The sequence below is a fragment of the Cetorhinus maximus genome, chromosome 23, assembly GCF_964194155.1.
Source record: "Cetorhinus maximus chromosome 23, sCetMax3.hap1.1, whole genome shotgun sequence".
Taxonomy (NCBI): domain Eukaryota; kingdom Metazoa; phylum Chordata; class Chondrichthyes; order Lamniformes; family Cetorhinidae; genus Cetorhinus; species Cetorhinus maximus.
This window is the reverse complement of record NC_135901.1, coordinates 52,197,058-52,211,655: the sequence shown is the minus strand read 5'-3', so window position 1 is coordinate 52,211,655 and position 14,598 is coordinate 52,197,058. Positions and strand designations below refer to the sequence as shown.

Genomic DNA, 14,598 nt, shown 5'->3' with positions numbered 1-14,598 from the left:
CCCGTCAACCACTCCTGGTAATGACTATTTTTCCCCTACTAATCCTCATCTGCACCCAAACCGATTCTACATCCTGATCTCCTGATCCAAGGTCATCTCTAACTATTGCACCAATGCCCTCTTTGATTAACAATGCAACCCCGCCACCTTTACCCAGCTTCCTATTCTCCTTGAATGTCATGTACCCCTCAATATTAAGGACCCAATCTTAGTTGTCCTGCAGCCACGTCTCCATAATTATAATCAGATCATATTTATTTACTTCTGTGTGGGTCATCAATTCATTTACTTTGTTTTGAATGCTACGTGCATTCAGATAGAGAGCCTTCAGTCTTGTCTTTTTGTTACCATTGTAACATCTAGTCTTGATTGTTGATTTATTCTTAGGTTTTTTCTCTCAGTCCTTTCCTGTCATTCTCTAACCTCATTTCTCATATTACTATTTTGCTCTCCTGTCTTGACTCTACACCTTGAATTGCTACCTCTACCCAAACTTGATCCCTCACCGCTCTTGTTTTGTTTAAAGCCTTCTCTACTTCCCTAGCTATGCGATTTGCGAGGACACTCATCGCAGCACGGTTCAGGTGTAAACCGTCCCAACGGTACAGCCCCCACTGTCCCAGCACTGATACCAGTGCCCCACAAACCGGAACCCAGTTCTCTCACACCAATCTTTGAGCCACGCATTGTTCTCTCTAATCTTATTTGCGCAATGCCAATTTGCAAGTGGCTCAGGTAATAATCCAGAGATTATTTGAGGTTCTGCTACATAATTTGGTACCTAGCTCCTTATACTGACTTTACAGAACCTCTTTCCTAGTTCTAGCTATGTCATTGGTACGTACATGGACCACGACAACTGGATTCTCCCCCTCCCATTGCAAGTCCCTCTCCAGCCCTGAGCAGATGTCCTGAACCCTAGCACTGGGCAAGCAACATAGTCATCTGGACTCTCACTTTTTGCTGCATAAAACAGTGTCAATGCCCTCACTATACTTCCCCCTACTACCACTACATTCATTTTTGTTCCCCCTGTGTGAATGGCTTCCTGTACCACAGTGTCATGGCCAGCCAGCTCATCCACCTTGCACATTTCGCTTTCATCCACACAGGTTGTGAGCACCTCAAACCTGCTTGATACTTGCAAAGTCTGAGACTCCTCCACAACTGCCTGCTCAGTCCCATTACCTGCCTCACTGACAGTCACATCCTCCTGTCCCTCACTGCTGATCAAACAGATGACCCTCTTCTAAGAGGTGTGACTGTCTTCTGGAATAAAGTATCCAGGTATTTCTCACCATCCCTTATAATCTTTAGAATTGTCTTCCTAAACGGAGTTGGTGTACTTGGTGACCGCTTTGGTGCCTTCAGAGACGGCGTTTTTGGCCAATTCCCCCGGCAGCATGAGGCGGACGGTGCTCTGGATCTCCCGGGCCGAGATGGTGCGGCGCTTGTTGTAGTGAATGAGGTGCGACGCCTTGGAGGCGATGCGCTCGAAAATGTCGACAACGAAGGAACTCATAACGCTCATGGCCTTGGACGACATCCTGGTGGAAGGGTGGACCTGGGTCAGCACCCTGTACACGTAGATGGAATAGCTCTGCTTGCGAGATTTTCTTTGCTTCTTAGGCAGCTTCTTGGTGACTTTAATCAGCAACTGTTTCGATGCCTTGCGGGATGCACCGCCCTTCGTCGCAGCCGCCAAGTCAGGCATTGCACTCAACCCATCCCTTATGTTGCACAGTGTCTGCATTTCGGTTTCCAGATCAATAATCCTGATCCGGAATTCCTCAAGCTGCTTACACTTCCTGCAGACGTGTTTGTCATGGATCGCCTTGGCATCCAAAAGCTCCTACATCTTACAGCTGCAACATTGCCCCTGTCCTACCATTCTAACATATGTTATTTAGTTAATTTACTTTAATTACTTTCTTCCTATGTATGCTACAATTTACTGTGTTTACTGAATGCTAGTACCACTGACAACTAAAGATTATATGCTTCTTAACTACAAGGGATGTGTATTAGATGTTTATTTAAGTAACTATTTTATTGCTTGTTTAAAATCTTTGTTGTTTTATTTGAATTTTAAAGTTTTCAAATTTTGGTTTATTATTGCAAAGTTATTTTTATTTATAGATCTACCTGAATTTGCCTGTCCTAAGCTGGTTTCTCATACACTGTCCCTTAGACTGAGCACTTACTGACCAATCAACATACCAGCTTCCTGTGACATCACAGTTGCCTCTTTCCCCCCACTCCTGCTGCCTCACAGCAGCTGCAACAGTGAAACAGCCTGTTCCTCACTCAAATCCCCATCTGTATTTATAGACGTTCCTCACTCAAATCCCCCGTCTGTATTTATAGACATTCCTCACTCAAATCCCCCGTCTGTATTTATAGACGTTCCTCACTCTAATCCCCGGTCTGTATTTATTGACGTTCCTCACTCAAATCCACCATCTGTATTTATTGACGTTCCTCACTCAAATCCCCGTCTGTATTTATAGACGCTCCTTCACTCAAATCCCCGTCTGTATTTATAGACGCTCCTCACTCAAATCCTCACTCTGTATTTATAGGCGTTCCTCACTCAAATCCCCGTCTGTATTTATAGACACTCCTCACTCAAATCCCCCGTCTGTATTTATAAACATTCCTCACTCAAATCCTCGGTCTGTATTTATAGACACTCCTCACTCAAATCCCCCGTCTGTATTTATAGACGTTCCTCACTCAAATCCCCGGTCTGTATTTATAGACGTTCCTCACTCAAATCCCCAGTCTCTATTTATAGACACTCCTCACTCAAATCCCCCATCTGTATTTATAGACGTTCCTCACTCAAATCCCCGGTCTGTATTTATAAACATTCCTCACTCAAATCCCCGGTCTGTGTTTATAGACGTTCCTCACTCAAATCCCCCGTCTATTTATTGACGCTCTTCACTCAAATCCCCGGTCTGTATTTATAGACACTCCTCACTCAAATTCCCAGTCCGTATTTATAGACGTTCCTCACTCAAATCCCCGGTCTGTATTTATAGACGTTCCGCACTCAAATCCCCGGTCTGTATTTATAGGGGCTCCTCAGCTCCCCACTGTCTCCTGCAGGTCCGCTCCGCTCTGACTCCCAGCAAGGTAGGCATCATTCGAATCCCCGACCTGTATTTATAGGGGCTTCTCATCTCCCGAGTATCTCCCACAGATCCGTTCCGTTCCAACTTTCAGCAAGGTAGAGGGATGGAGCCAGTGACTATGGAGTGGAGTTTGTAGCGAGGACTGAAGACAATGGCTTTAGTCTTCTCAATATTTAAATGGAGGAAATTCCTGTAAATCCAATACTGGATGTCAGACAAGTCAGGAGGGTGTGTGACTTGGAGGGGAACTTGGAGGTGATGGTGTTCACATATACCTGTTACCCTGGCCCTTCTAGGGATAGAGATTTAGAGTTTTTCCCTCTGTTTTATCCAGTGCCTCTCTCACCTCTCTCTCTATTTGCTCCGATGTAGTCCAGAGTCTTGTGTAGGCCCAGACTGGGTGGCAGGTTCCCTTCCCTGAAGGACATTAGTGAACCAGTTGGGTTTTTATGACAATGCAGCAGTTTTCATGGTCACTTTTCCCTCGTGCTGGCCCCACAAATTCCCAGATTCATTCAGCTCAATTTCACAACCTGCCTTTGTGTTTTTGTGGGTTCTCTCTCACTCCCTTTTTTCTGTTTTATATCATTTTCACAGAGTATTTGAAGGGGAGGATTTTAATTTGGGGAAGTGAAATAAAACATCACATCAGGGTCTGATGGACTTGCCAAATTTGTGGTAACCTCAATATTATCGGATTTTGAACATGGAAGGAAAAAGCACCGCTCACAATGGGGAGAAACCGTACGCGTGTTCTGTGTGTGGACGTGGCTTCCGCTGATCATCTGGCCTGTCAGAACATAAATACTGTCACAACGGGGAGAAGCTGTGGAAACGTGCAGATTGTAGGAAGGGATTCACTTATGCAGTTCAGCTGGAAACTCATCGAGACAGTCACACTGGGGAGAGGCTGTTCACCTGCCCAGAGTTTGTGAAGGGATTCATTAATTCATCCAACCTGCTGAGGCACCAGAGAGTTCACACGGGGGAGAGACCGTTCACCTGTACGGAGTGTGGGAAGGGATTCACTCAGTTATCCACCCTGCTGAGACATGAACAAACTCGCACTGTGGGGAGGTCATTCAGCTGCTCCGAGTGTGGGAAAAGATTCTCCCATTCAAACAACCTTGTGAGACACCAGCAGGTTCACACTGGGGAGAAGTTGTTCAGCTGCTCCAAGTGTGGGAAGAGATTTACTCAATCATCCCACCTACAGACACATCAATCAATTCACACTGATGAGAGACCTTTTAAATGTCCAGACTGCAAGAAGTGCTTTAAAAGTTCTGGGGAACTGGTGTCCCATCAACTGGTTCACACTGATGAGACACCGCTTAGGTTCTTTCACTGTGGGACTGGGTTTAGGTGATCTTCTCAATTCGCTGTACACCAGCGAGTTCACACTAGGGAGTGGCCATTCTGATGCTCCAAGTGTGGGAAAGGACTCACTGAGTTATCCCACCTGCTGATGCACCAGCGAGCTCACACTGGGGAGAGACTGTTCACCTGCCCTGAGTGAATCCCTTCCAACACTCGGTCAGCTAACCGGGTGAAACACCAGTGATTTCGTAAGTAACTGCAGTGATTGGATTTTGCTGTTAATCACATCCAGGACGTGTTCATTGGGGTCTGTTTCTGCTGATGTTAATAAACCCCAGCCCTGTCATTCTGGTTAATATTCTGTATAAAAATCAAATAAATCAGTTTTGTGTTAAACACAGTGTGTTGAGTCTTTTTAATATCTCGAACACAAGTTAGTTCCTTTGAAGCGCTCACCCTCTCCTTCAAATCTGCCATCATCACTCCCTCAATAAAACCAATCCTTGACCCCAATGCCCTTGCAACCCGTCTCCCCATTTCTCTCCACCCTTTTCTCTCCAAAGTCCTGGTCACCTCCAAAATCCATGCCAACCTTTTATGAAACTCCATGATTCAATCCCTCCGATAAGAAAATTGCCCCTGCCACAATATTGAAACAGCTCTCATCAAAGTCAAAAATTACACCCTCTGTGAATGTGACAAAGGTAAATTCTCCCCCATTGTCCTTGTTGGCCTGTCTGTGGTCTTTGAAACCATTGACTGAACCATCCTCCTCCAATGCCTCTCCACTGGTGTTCAGCTGGGTGGGACTACATGCTCCTGATTCCTTTCTTATCTATGTCATTGTAGTCAGAGAATCACCTGCAGGAGCTGAGATTATTTGAGTTACATTTTCATTGACTCACACTCGGTAAGTGATCAGGTGTCACTGAACTTTGACACACAGATGTTTCATTATCACTTTCACAGTGACCGCATCTGACAGACCAAGTCCTTCTTTCTGCAGCAGCCCTTCTTGGTCAGATCAACAGAGAAGAGTGAAGACATAGCCACTACCCAAGCTCATAGCAATAAAAATGTCTGCTAATGCCCATTAAAATATAAAGCACAGCAGAACAACAGGGTGTTAGTTTGTGACAGACTTATTGAAACAGATTCATTACCAAGAATTTGCCAACAGGTCCATTATTGCAGCATGCAAATGGTAGGAGATGGACCTTGTCATTCTTAATTTGCAATGTCTATGTTAGCAGAATCTCACCCTCACTTATTCAGACTCACTCATTAAGTGATCAGATCTCACTGAACTATGACACAAGCTGATAAAAACAAAAAACTACTGCGGATGCTGGAAATCCAAAACAAAAACAGAATTACCTGGAAAAACTCAGCAGGTTTGGCAGCATCGGTGGAGAAGAAAAGAGTCGACGTTTCGGGTCCACATGACCCTTCAACAGAACTGAAGTATAGTTTTAAGAGGGGTGAAATATAAGCTGGTTTAAGGTGGGGTGCGGGGGGAGAGGAGTTGAGGGTGGAGTGGTTGTAGGGACAAGCAAGCAGTGATAGGAGCAGATAATCAAAAGATGTCACAGACAAAAGGATCAAAGAGGTGTTGAAGGTGGTGATATTATCTAAGAAAAGTGCTAATTAAGAATGGATGGCAGGACACTCAAGGTACAGCTCTAGTGGGGATGGGGTGGAAATACTGACAAGGTATTAGTTGTAGATTTAAAAATAATGGAAATAGGTGGGAAAAGAAAAAACTATATAAATTGTTGAAAAAAAAGGGAGGGGGAGGAAACGGGGTGGGGATGGGGGGAGGGGGAGTTTAAGATCTAAAGTTGTTGAATTCAATATACAGCCCGGAAGGCTGTAAAGTGCCTAGTCGGAAGATGAGGTGCTGTTCCTCCAGTTTGCGTTGGGCTTCACTGGAACAATGCAGCAAGCCAAGGACAGACATGTGGGCAAGAGAGCAGGGTGGAGTGTTAAAATGGCAAGCGACAGGGAGGTTTGGGTCATTCATGCGGACAGACCACAGGTGTTCTGCAAAGCGGTCGCCCAGTTTGCGTTTGGTCTCTCCAATGTAGAGGAGACCGCATTGGGAGCAACGAATGCAGTAGACTAAGTTAAGGGAAATGCAAGTGAAATGCTGCTTCACTTGAAAGGAGTGTTTGGGCCCTTGGACAGTGAGGAGACAGGAAGTGAAGGGGCAGGTGTTGCATCTTCTGCGTGGGCATGTGGAGGTGCCATAGGTAGGGGTTGAGGAGTAGGGGGTGATGGAGGAGTGGACCAGGGTATCCCGGAGGGAACGATCCCTATGGAATGCTGCCAGGGCGGGTGAAGGGAAGATGTGTTTGGTGGTGGCATCATGCTGGAGTTGGCAGAAATGGCGGAGGATGATCCTTTGAATGCGGACGCTGGTGGGGTGATAAGAGAGGACAAGGGGGACCCTATCATGTTTCTGGGAGGGAGGAGAAGGTGTGAGGGTGGATGCACGGGAGATGGGCCGGACATTGTTCAGGGCCCTGTCAAGGACCGTGGGTGGAAAACCTCGGTTAAGGAAGAAGGAGGACATGTCAGAGGAACTGTTTTTGAAGGTAGCATCATCAGAACAGATGCAACGGAGGCGAAGGAACTGAGAGAATGACACAAGCTGTGTGTATCTCAGTCACACTTGTACAGACTCACTCAGTAAGTGGTCAGACCTCATTGAACTATGACACAATCATATTTCAATGACTCACACAGATTGTATCTTGCAGACCATATCACTCTCGATGTATCAGACCCTTTCCACAAGATTGACTATGTTATTGTCCACACCACAAGATCACAGCGCTACAAACACCTGGAACTTCCTGTTAGAATGTAAAGCTGGGAGAACAATGGGATGTTGCTCTGTTACAAACATATTGATAGAGATTGACTGTCAGAATGAACCAATAATTTCTACCACATTATAGATTTGGTTTGGCGCTGAAGGAGGCCATTTGGCCCATCGTGTCTGCACTGGCTCTCTGGATGAGCCACTCAACCAGTGCTATTCTTCTACCTTTTCCCCATAAACCTGTACATTCTTCCTTTTCAGATAACAGCCTAATTCCTGCCTGAATGCTTCAATTGGACCTGCCTCCGCCACACTCCCACACAAAGCATTCCAGACCCTACCCAGATACTGCGTGAAAGGATTTTCCTCATATCATTGTTGATTCTTTTACTGATCACTTTAAAACTATGCCCTCCTGTTCTCAATCCTTTGATGAGTGGGAACAGTTTTTCCTTATCTACTCTGTGCAGCCCCCACTTGATTTGGAATAACTCTGCCAAATATCCTCTCAGCCTTCTTTTCTCTAATGAAAACAGTCCTAATTTCTCCAATTTATCTTCTTATGAGCTGTCCTTCCTCCCTGGAACCAAGCTTGTGAATCTTTTCTGCACCCTCTCCAATGCCGTTACATCCTTCCTGAAGTGTGGTGCCCAGAAATGGGTGCAATAAACCACCTGAGGCCAAGCTAATGACTTATACATGACCTCCTTGCTCTTCTACTCTATGCCCCTATTAATAAAACCCAGGATACTGCATATTTTATTAAGCACTCTCTCAATCACTATCCTGCCACATTCAATGACTTATGGACAGATACACACAGGTCCCTTTCTCCTTCAACCCCTTTTGTATCTTCTGCAAACTTTGAAATTTTTCCCTTTACATCAAGATTTAGGTCATTAATATATATCAGGAAAAGCCCAAGTCCCAACACTGACCCCTGGCGAACACCATTACAAACCTTCCACCAGCCTGAAAAACATGTATTAACTACTTTCTGTTTCCTTCCACTGAGCCAATTCCGTATCCATGTGGCTTCTGTCCCATTTATTCCATGAACTATGACTTTGCTTAAAAGTCTGTTGTGCAGCCCTGTACCAAATGCATTTTGAAAGTCCATGTACACCACATCAAGAGCATTGCCCTCATCAACCCTCTCTGTCGCCTCTTCAAAAAACTCCAGGAAGTTAAACATGATTTTCTCTTAAGAAGTCCATGTTGTTTTTCCTTTATTAACGTGCATTTGTCCATGTGACTGTTAACTTCTTCCAAATTATAGTTTCTAGAAGTTTCTCACCACTGAAGTTATAGTAATTGGCCGGCAGTTGCTGGGCTTATCCTTACAACGATTCTGGAAGAAGGGTGTAACCTTTGCAATTTTCGAGCTCTTTGGCATCTGAGTCTAAGGTACAATTGAATATTATAGCCAGGGCCTCTGTAAATTTCACTCTTATTTCTCCCAGGATCCTTGGGTGCATCTCATTTGACTCAGGAGATTTCACAACTTTAAAACAAAAGCAAAATACTGTGGATGCTGGAATTCTGAAACAAAAGCAGAAAATGCTGGAAAAACTCAGTAGGTCTAACAGCATCTGTGGAGGGAGAACAAACCAGTGAGTCATACGGACTCGAAACATTAATTGTTTATTTTTTCATTCCACAGATGCTGTAAGATCGGCTGAGTTTTTCCAGAATGTTCTGTTTTTGTTTCACAACTTTAAGTATTGATAACCTATCTAATATCTCCTCGAATTCAATTTTAAACCTTTCTGAATCTGAATCACCTCCTCTTTCACCATGGTCTGGGTAGCATTTTCTTCCTTTGTAAAGGCAGTTGCAAAGTATTCATTTAGACTTTCGGCTATGCCATTTGCCCCCATGTGTAAATCCTCCTTTTCGTCCCTTATCATCTCTAGTCTGAATGGCAGCAGTTGGAACTTGATCTTTCTTATTTTCTATCCCTATGCGAATTGAACCTTCCCCTTGCTTTCCCAGTTTCAGGCAAAGATTAACTGAAAAGCGGTATCTAATGGCAGCCTGATTACCCACAATCCCGTGCGCCTCAGAAACCGCTCTGTCTGCCGCGGGTTGTCCGGGTGGATGGCGCATGCTCGGAGTCTCCTGCTCTCTTTGCTTGAGGTTGGTGCCGGAGAGAAGCCGGAAGCGGCGGATTGTGAGAGTGGAGAATGTTCATTGGTTCCCATCAACATGTTCACACTGACGAGAGACCATTCAACTGCTCCAACTGTGGAAAGGGATTCAATCAGTTATCCCATCTGCAGACATACTAGTGAGTTCACACTGATGAGGCCTTTTAAATGCCCGGACTGAGGGAAGTGCTAGAAATGTTCCAGGCAACTGATGCCTTATTAACATGTTCAGACTGACGAAAGCCTTTGACGTGCTCTCATAATGGGCCTGGGTTCCTGCAATCCTCTGACCTCACTGTACACCAGTGGATTTACACTGGGGAGAGGCTGTTCTCACGCTCCGAGTGTGGCAAGTCATTTGGTTGTTCATCCACATTGCAGAGATAACAACCAGTTGACAAGTATAAAGACAAAATATTGCAGATGCTGGAAATCTGAAATAAAACAAAATGTAGAAAGACTCAGCAGGTCTGGCAGCATCTGTGAACAGAAAAACAAAGTTTACGTTTTGAGTCCACATAGACTCTTCTTCAGAAGAGTCAGATGGACTCGAAACATTAACTCAAGTTGACAAGTAACTACAGTGATTGGATTTTGCTGTTAATCACATTTGGGACTGAACCATGTTCTATGGAGTCTGTTTCTGCTGATGTTAATAAACCCCAACCCAGTTATAGGGGTTAAAATTCTGGATAAAAGTGAAATAAACTAGCTTTGTGTCAAACACACAGTGTGTCGAGTCTTTTTCATTTCTCTACAGAAGTTAGTTCATTTTGAAGTGCTCTCTCTCTCTCCTGCCTGTTGTGTTCTCACGTCCAACAGCAAGTGTGAGGAGCTCATGGAGCTTCTTTGTTACTAAGATTGAGTCAATCAGATCAGTTGCCCCTGCTGCTTCCCTCCCTTCCACTAGTTCACCGGGTCAACTGTCTCTAAAGATCCCCCATGTCCGAGCTCTGAACTCAGATCTTTCTCCAGTTTCCTATTTCCCTTCATAACCTTTCAGTGTTCATCTTGTCCACGAGACTTGCCTTCTGCTCCAGTGACCCTATTCCCACTGAGCTGCTGATCATTCAACTTCCGCATGTTGGCTGATATTGTTCATGTTTTTTTCTCTCTCTTCTGGTACTGTCCCTCTCACCTTTAAATCCACCGTCATCATCCATCCTAAAAAAGGGATCTATCCTTGATACCTCCTATTGCTCATCTACATGCTGCCACTAGGTGACATCATCCAAAAGCACCGTGTTATTTTTCACATGTACACTGACAACGCCCAGCTCAACCTCACCACCATCCCTCTCCATTCCTCCACTGTTACTAAATTATCAAACTGCTTATCCAACATTCCGTATTGGATGAGCAGAAATTTGCTCCTTTTAAGAATTGGGAAGATCAAAGCCATTGTCTTCAATCACCACTACAAATTCCGTTCCCTAACTCCGGGGTCCATCCCTATGAGGTAACATTGGGATATGTTGTCCTATGTTTGTCAAGCCAGGAATCTTTGTTCCTAAGCGAGAGAGAGGGAGAGGGGGAGCCATTCGTACAATATTCAATACACTTCTGAAGATTTTATAAGGTAATTAGACAGTGATTTCTTACAGATCTCCCCACCTTGAGAAGGGAATATCCTTATTGATTTCTCACAACTGATTTCTGACTAACCTCACTATTTCTAAGCTACGAGCTTGTTTTCCTAATTTCTTGATGACAAACCGTGGACAAACGTACGAAAGCTACTAGAATGATCAGAATCAGCAACACAAACCCTTGTGCTGCCACCAAGAGTAAATGTGATAACTTTATCCACTAAATGTGATAACTATCGACTGAGATTCATCCTCCCCACCTGCAGATCATCTCACACAATTTTAAATTATTGACATGTGGTAAATACATCTGGTTCAAACATAAGTTCATGCACGGACTTTAAAGATTCTCCAGCTCACTATTCACCTTCATCCACCTTGTGGATATTTTCTAAATCTAGATTCTGTTTCCCTCTTCACTTTAATTTTACTCCCTCTGATAGGTACTGGTGTGTTTAATTCTATCCTGATTGTTTGAAAGCCAGTTTCTCTATGGAGTTTGTGTCAATATCTTGATGATTTAAAATGTTGTCTCATTCAATTTTCCACAATAGTCACTTCATGTTGTTCTGTTGTCAAGTAGCTGAGTATGTCTGGGACCTGTTCTTCAGTATAGGGTCACCATGCATTTCCACATGGCGACCTGGGAGGGACGGATCCAGCGGCTGCGTTAGATAGAGAGTGTGGGGATGGCAGATTCAGCAGCGGAATTCAAAAGGGAATTGGACCAAATACTGCAACATGTCCAGGGAAAAGGTAGGGGAAAGGGGCCAGGTGAGTTAATTCCAGAAGAGTAAGAGGCCTCCCTTTTCAGAAGCAGATGAAGAGTTTTTTTTTGTTTTTTCAGAGGGTCGTTAGTCTGAGGAATTTTCTCCAGAAAGCAGTGGAGGCTGGGTCATTGAATTTATTCAAGGCTGATTTGGACAGATTTTTGGTAGAGAAGGGACTCAAGGGTTATGGGGGGCGGTGGGGGTGGGGGTGGGTACGGACAGACAGACAGGAAAGTGGAGTTGAGACCACAAACAGATCAGCCTTGATCTTATTGAATGGTTGAGCAGGGTCAAAGGGCTGAATGGCCTCTGTTCCTCTGACCCGGCTGAATGGTCTCTATATGTTGTATTTGGCTTTGATTTTATGGTACAGAGAGGGGCTGGAAAGACAAAATGGTCTATTCCTGTTGCTATTTGTTACGTTCTAATTCAGTACCGTTATCAATCAAGGCGATGGTTACTATCATATTGCCAGCAGTAGCGTGTGCGAGTGGTCTCAGGCACTGGATTTAAACACCAGCTCCTATTAAGTCATGGATTTTAATCCCACCATTGCCAAAGTTTCAGTTGGTTTGTCTTTCAGACGTTTCATCAAATCCCTTAGAATAGGCTCGGGGCATTTGACATATGACGTGGTTCGTCTTGGTAGGTAGAACAAGGGAGGCTGTAGGAATTGCAGGGTGACTGGGAATAGGTGGGGCTGAATGCCCTCATTCTCTGCTGTAAACATTCCAGGATTTTACAGGAACAACAATGACGCTAGTATAAGGCCTGCAGCCGTGACTGAGTGGTTACCGGGATGGATTTAAAATCCACTGGGGCCTCCCCACGTGGGTTAGAGTCCTGTGACTGTACTTCTCGCTGTTCCTTCGTTTTGCTGCCTCCAGAATGAACTATTGGTTAAATGGAATCAGCACCTTCCAAACACTCCCGCGTGGTTTTCCTGCTTCACTTCCGTGTTGTTTCATTTCTCTTGATCCATAAGCATTCACGCAATTTGCAGTCAGAAATGATACAAAACTGAGCTAATTTGTGCCATACTAGCGTTCTGAGAGTTTTCCTCTCCTTAGAGATAAAACCTTGCCCACTATTACTCACGCTGCATGCGTCTGTGTGTCTCAATGTGGTTCAGTTCCCCGAGGGGTGAACACATTTTTTACCATCGCAAACCTTATTCACTTCCGTTATGTATCTTCATGGTAAATGGTACAGTGAATAACAACAGGTTGAAAAGTTGCAAGAGGAGATTGACCCTTTGTGTTTATTTGAGTGGAGACTGCTTATTGACTCAGTGCCTGTATGTCACACAGCGGAGGATGATTGAAATTTTCACTGAGCAACATTTTAACAGACAATAGATTCATTCGTTGTGATGGTGTGTTCCAGTTCTATATATGCAATTTGACAGTCAATTTCTATTCGTTGCTTTGAACCCAATCTTTCTAATAGGTTGGATGTTATGTACATGTTTCTTTCAGTTTCTCGCGTTATTTGAAAAGAATATTCATAAATCTATTTAGTCATAGAGTCATAGAGGTCTACAGCACAGAAAGAGGCCCTTCAGCCTATCGAATCTGCGCCGTCAAACAAGTACCTAACTGTTCAAATCCCATTTTCCAGCACTAGGCCCATAGCCTTCTATGCCATGTCATCGCAAGTGCACATTCAAATACTTTTTGAATGTTATGAGGGTTTCTGCCTCTACCACCCTTTCAGGCAATGAGTTCCAGATTTCCACGAACCTCTGGGTGAAATAATTCTTCCTCACATCCCCTCTAAACCTCCTTCCCCTTATCTTAAATCTATGCTCCCTGGTTATTGATCCCTCCACCAAGGGGGAATGTTCCTTCCTGTCTATTCTATCTATGCCCCCCATAATTTTATACACCTCAATCATGTCCCCGCTCAATCTCCTCTGCTCCAATGAAAATAACCCCTGCCTATCTAATCTCTCCTCATAAATAATACTCTCCAGCCCAGGCAACATCTTGGTAAATCTCCTCTGCACTCTCTCCAGTGCAATCACACCCTTCCTATGATGCGGATTCCAGAACTGCACGCAATATTTGGAGACACGCAATACTTTTGTGAAAACTTACCAAATAACAGCAGCGCTGGCAAAGTTTGAACAACAATTCCTTGTGGCCAAAGGACACAAAGCAGAATTATGTCGGTAATATGAGTAGAAGCAGGAAGAGAGGGAGTCTATTTGACCCTAGGTTTTCTTAAACCATTAAACCTTCAGTTGGAAGCTAACTCTCTAGTGGTTCAGCCTCGGTGCTTTCACCGCCTGGGTTCAATTCTGTCTTCATGTTGTGCAAAATGTCATAACTAGCAGCCAATTTATGGTTTGAAAAAGTGTCAAATTAGACTCGAAACCTTCACTCTGTTTCTCCCTTCACAGTTACTGTCAGACCTGCTGAGAACTTCCAATACTTTCTGTTTTTATTATAACATGAATTACTGTCTTTATTATACATAAGATCACAAGAAATAGGAGCAGGAGTAGATCACACGGCTCATCGAGCTTGTCCCATCATTCAATTCGATCATGGCTGATCTTGGGCTTCAACTCCATTATCCTGCCCGTTCCCCATATCCCTTAGTCCCCCGAGAGACCAAACAACTGTCCATCCCGGCCTTAAATGTATTCAATGATGGAATATCCACAACCCTCTGGGTAGAGAATTCAAAGATTCACAACCCTTTGGATGAAGTAATTTCTCCTCAGTTCAGCCCGAAATGATCGACCCTTTACCCTGAGACTGTGCCCCAGTGTTTTAGACTCCCTGACCAGCGGAA

The 14,598-nt window shown here is 44.3% G+C and overlaps 1 protein-coding gene across 1 annotated transcript in view; it reads right to left on the bottom strand.

Annotated features, from left to right (window-relative positions):
- LOC144698035 (uncharacterized) overlaps positions 1–14,598 on the bottom strand; it is a 113,265-nt gene that overhangs the window by 51,914 nt on the left and 46,753 nt on the right. The window lies entirely within an intron of this gene.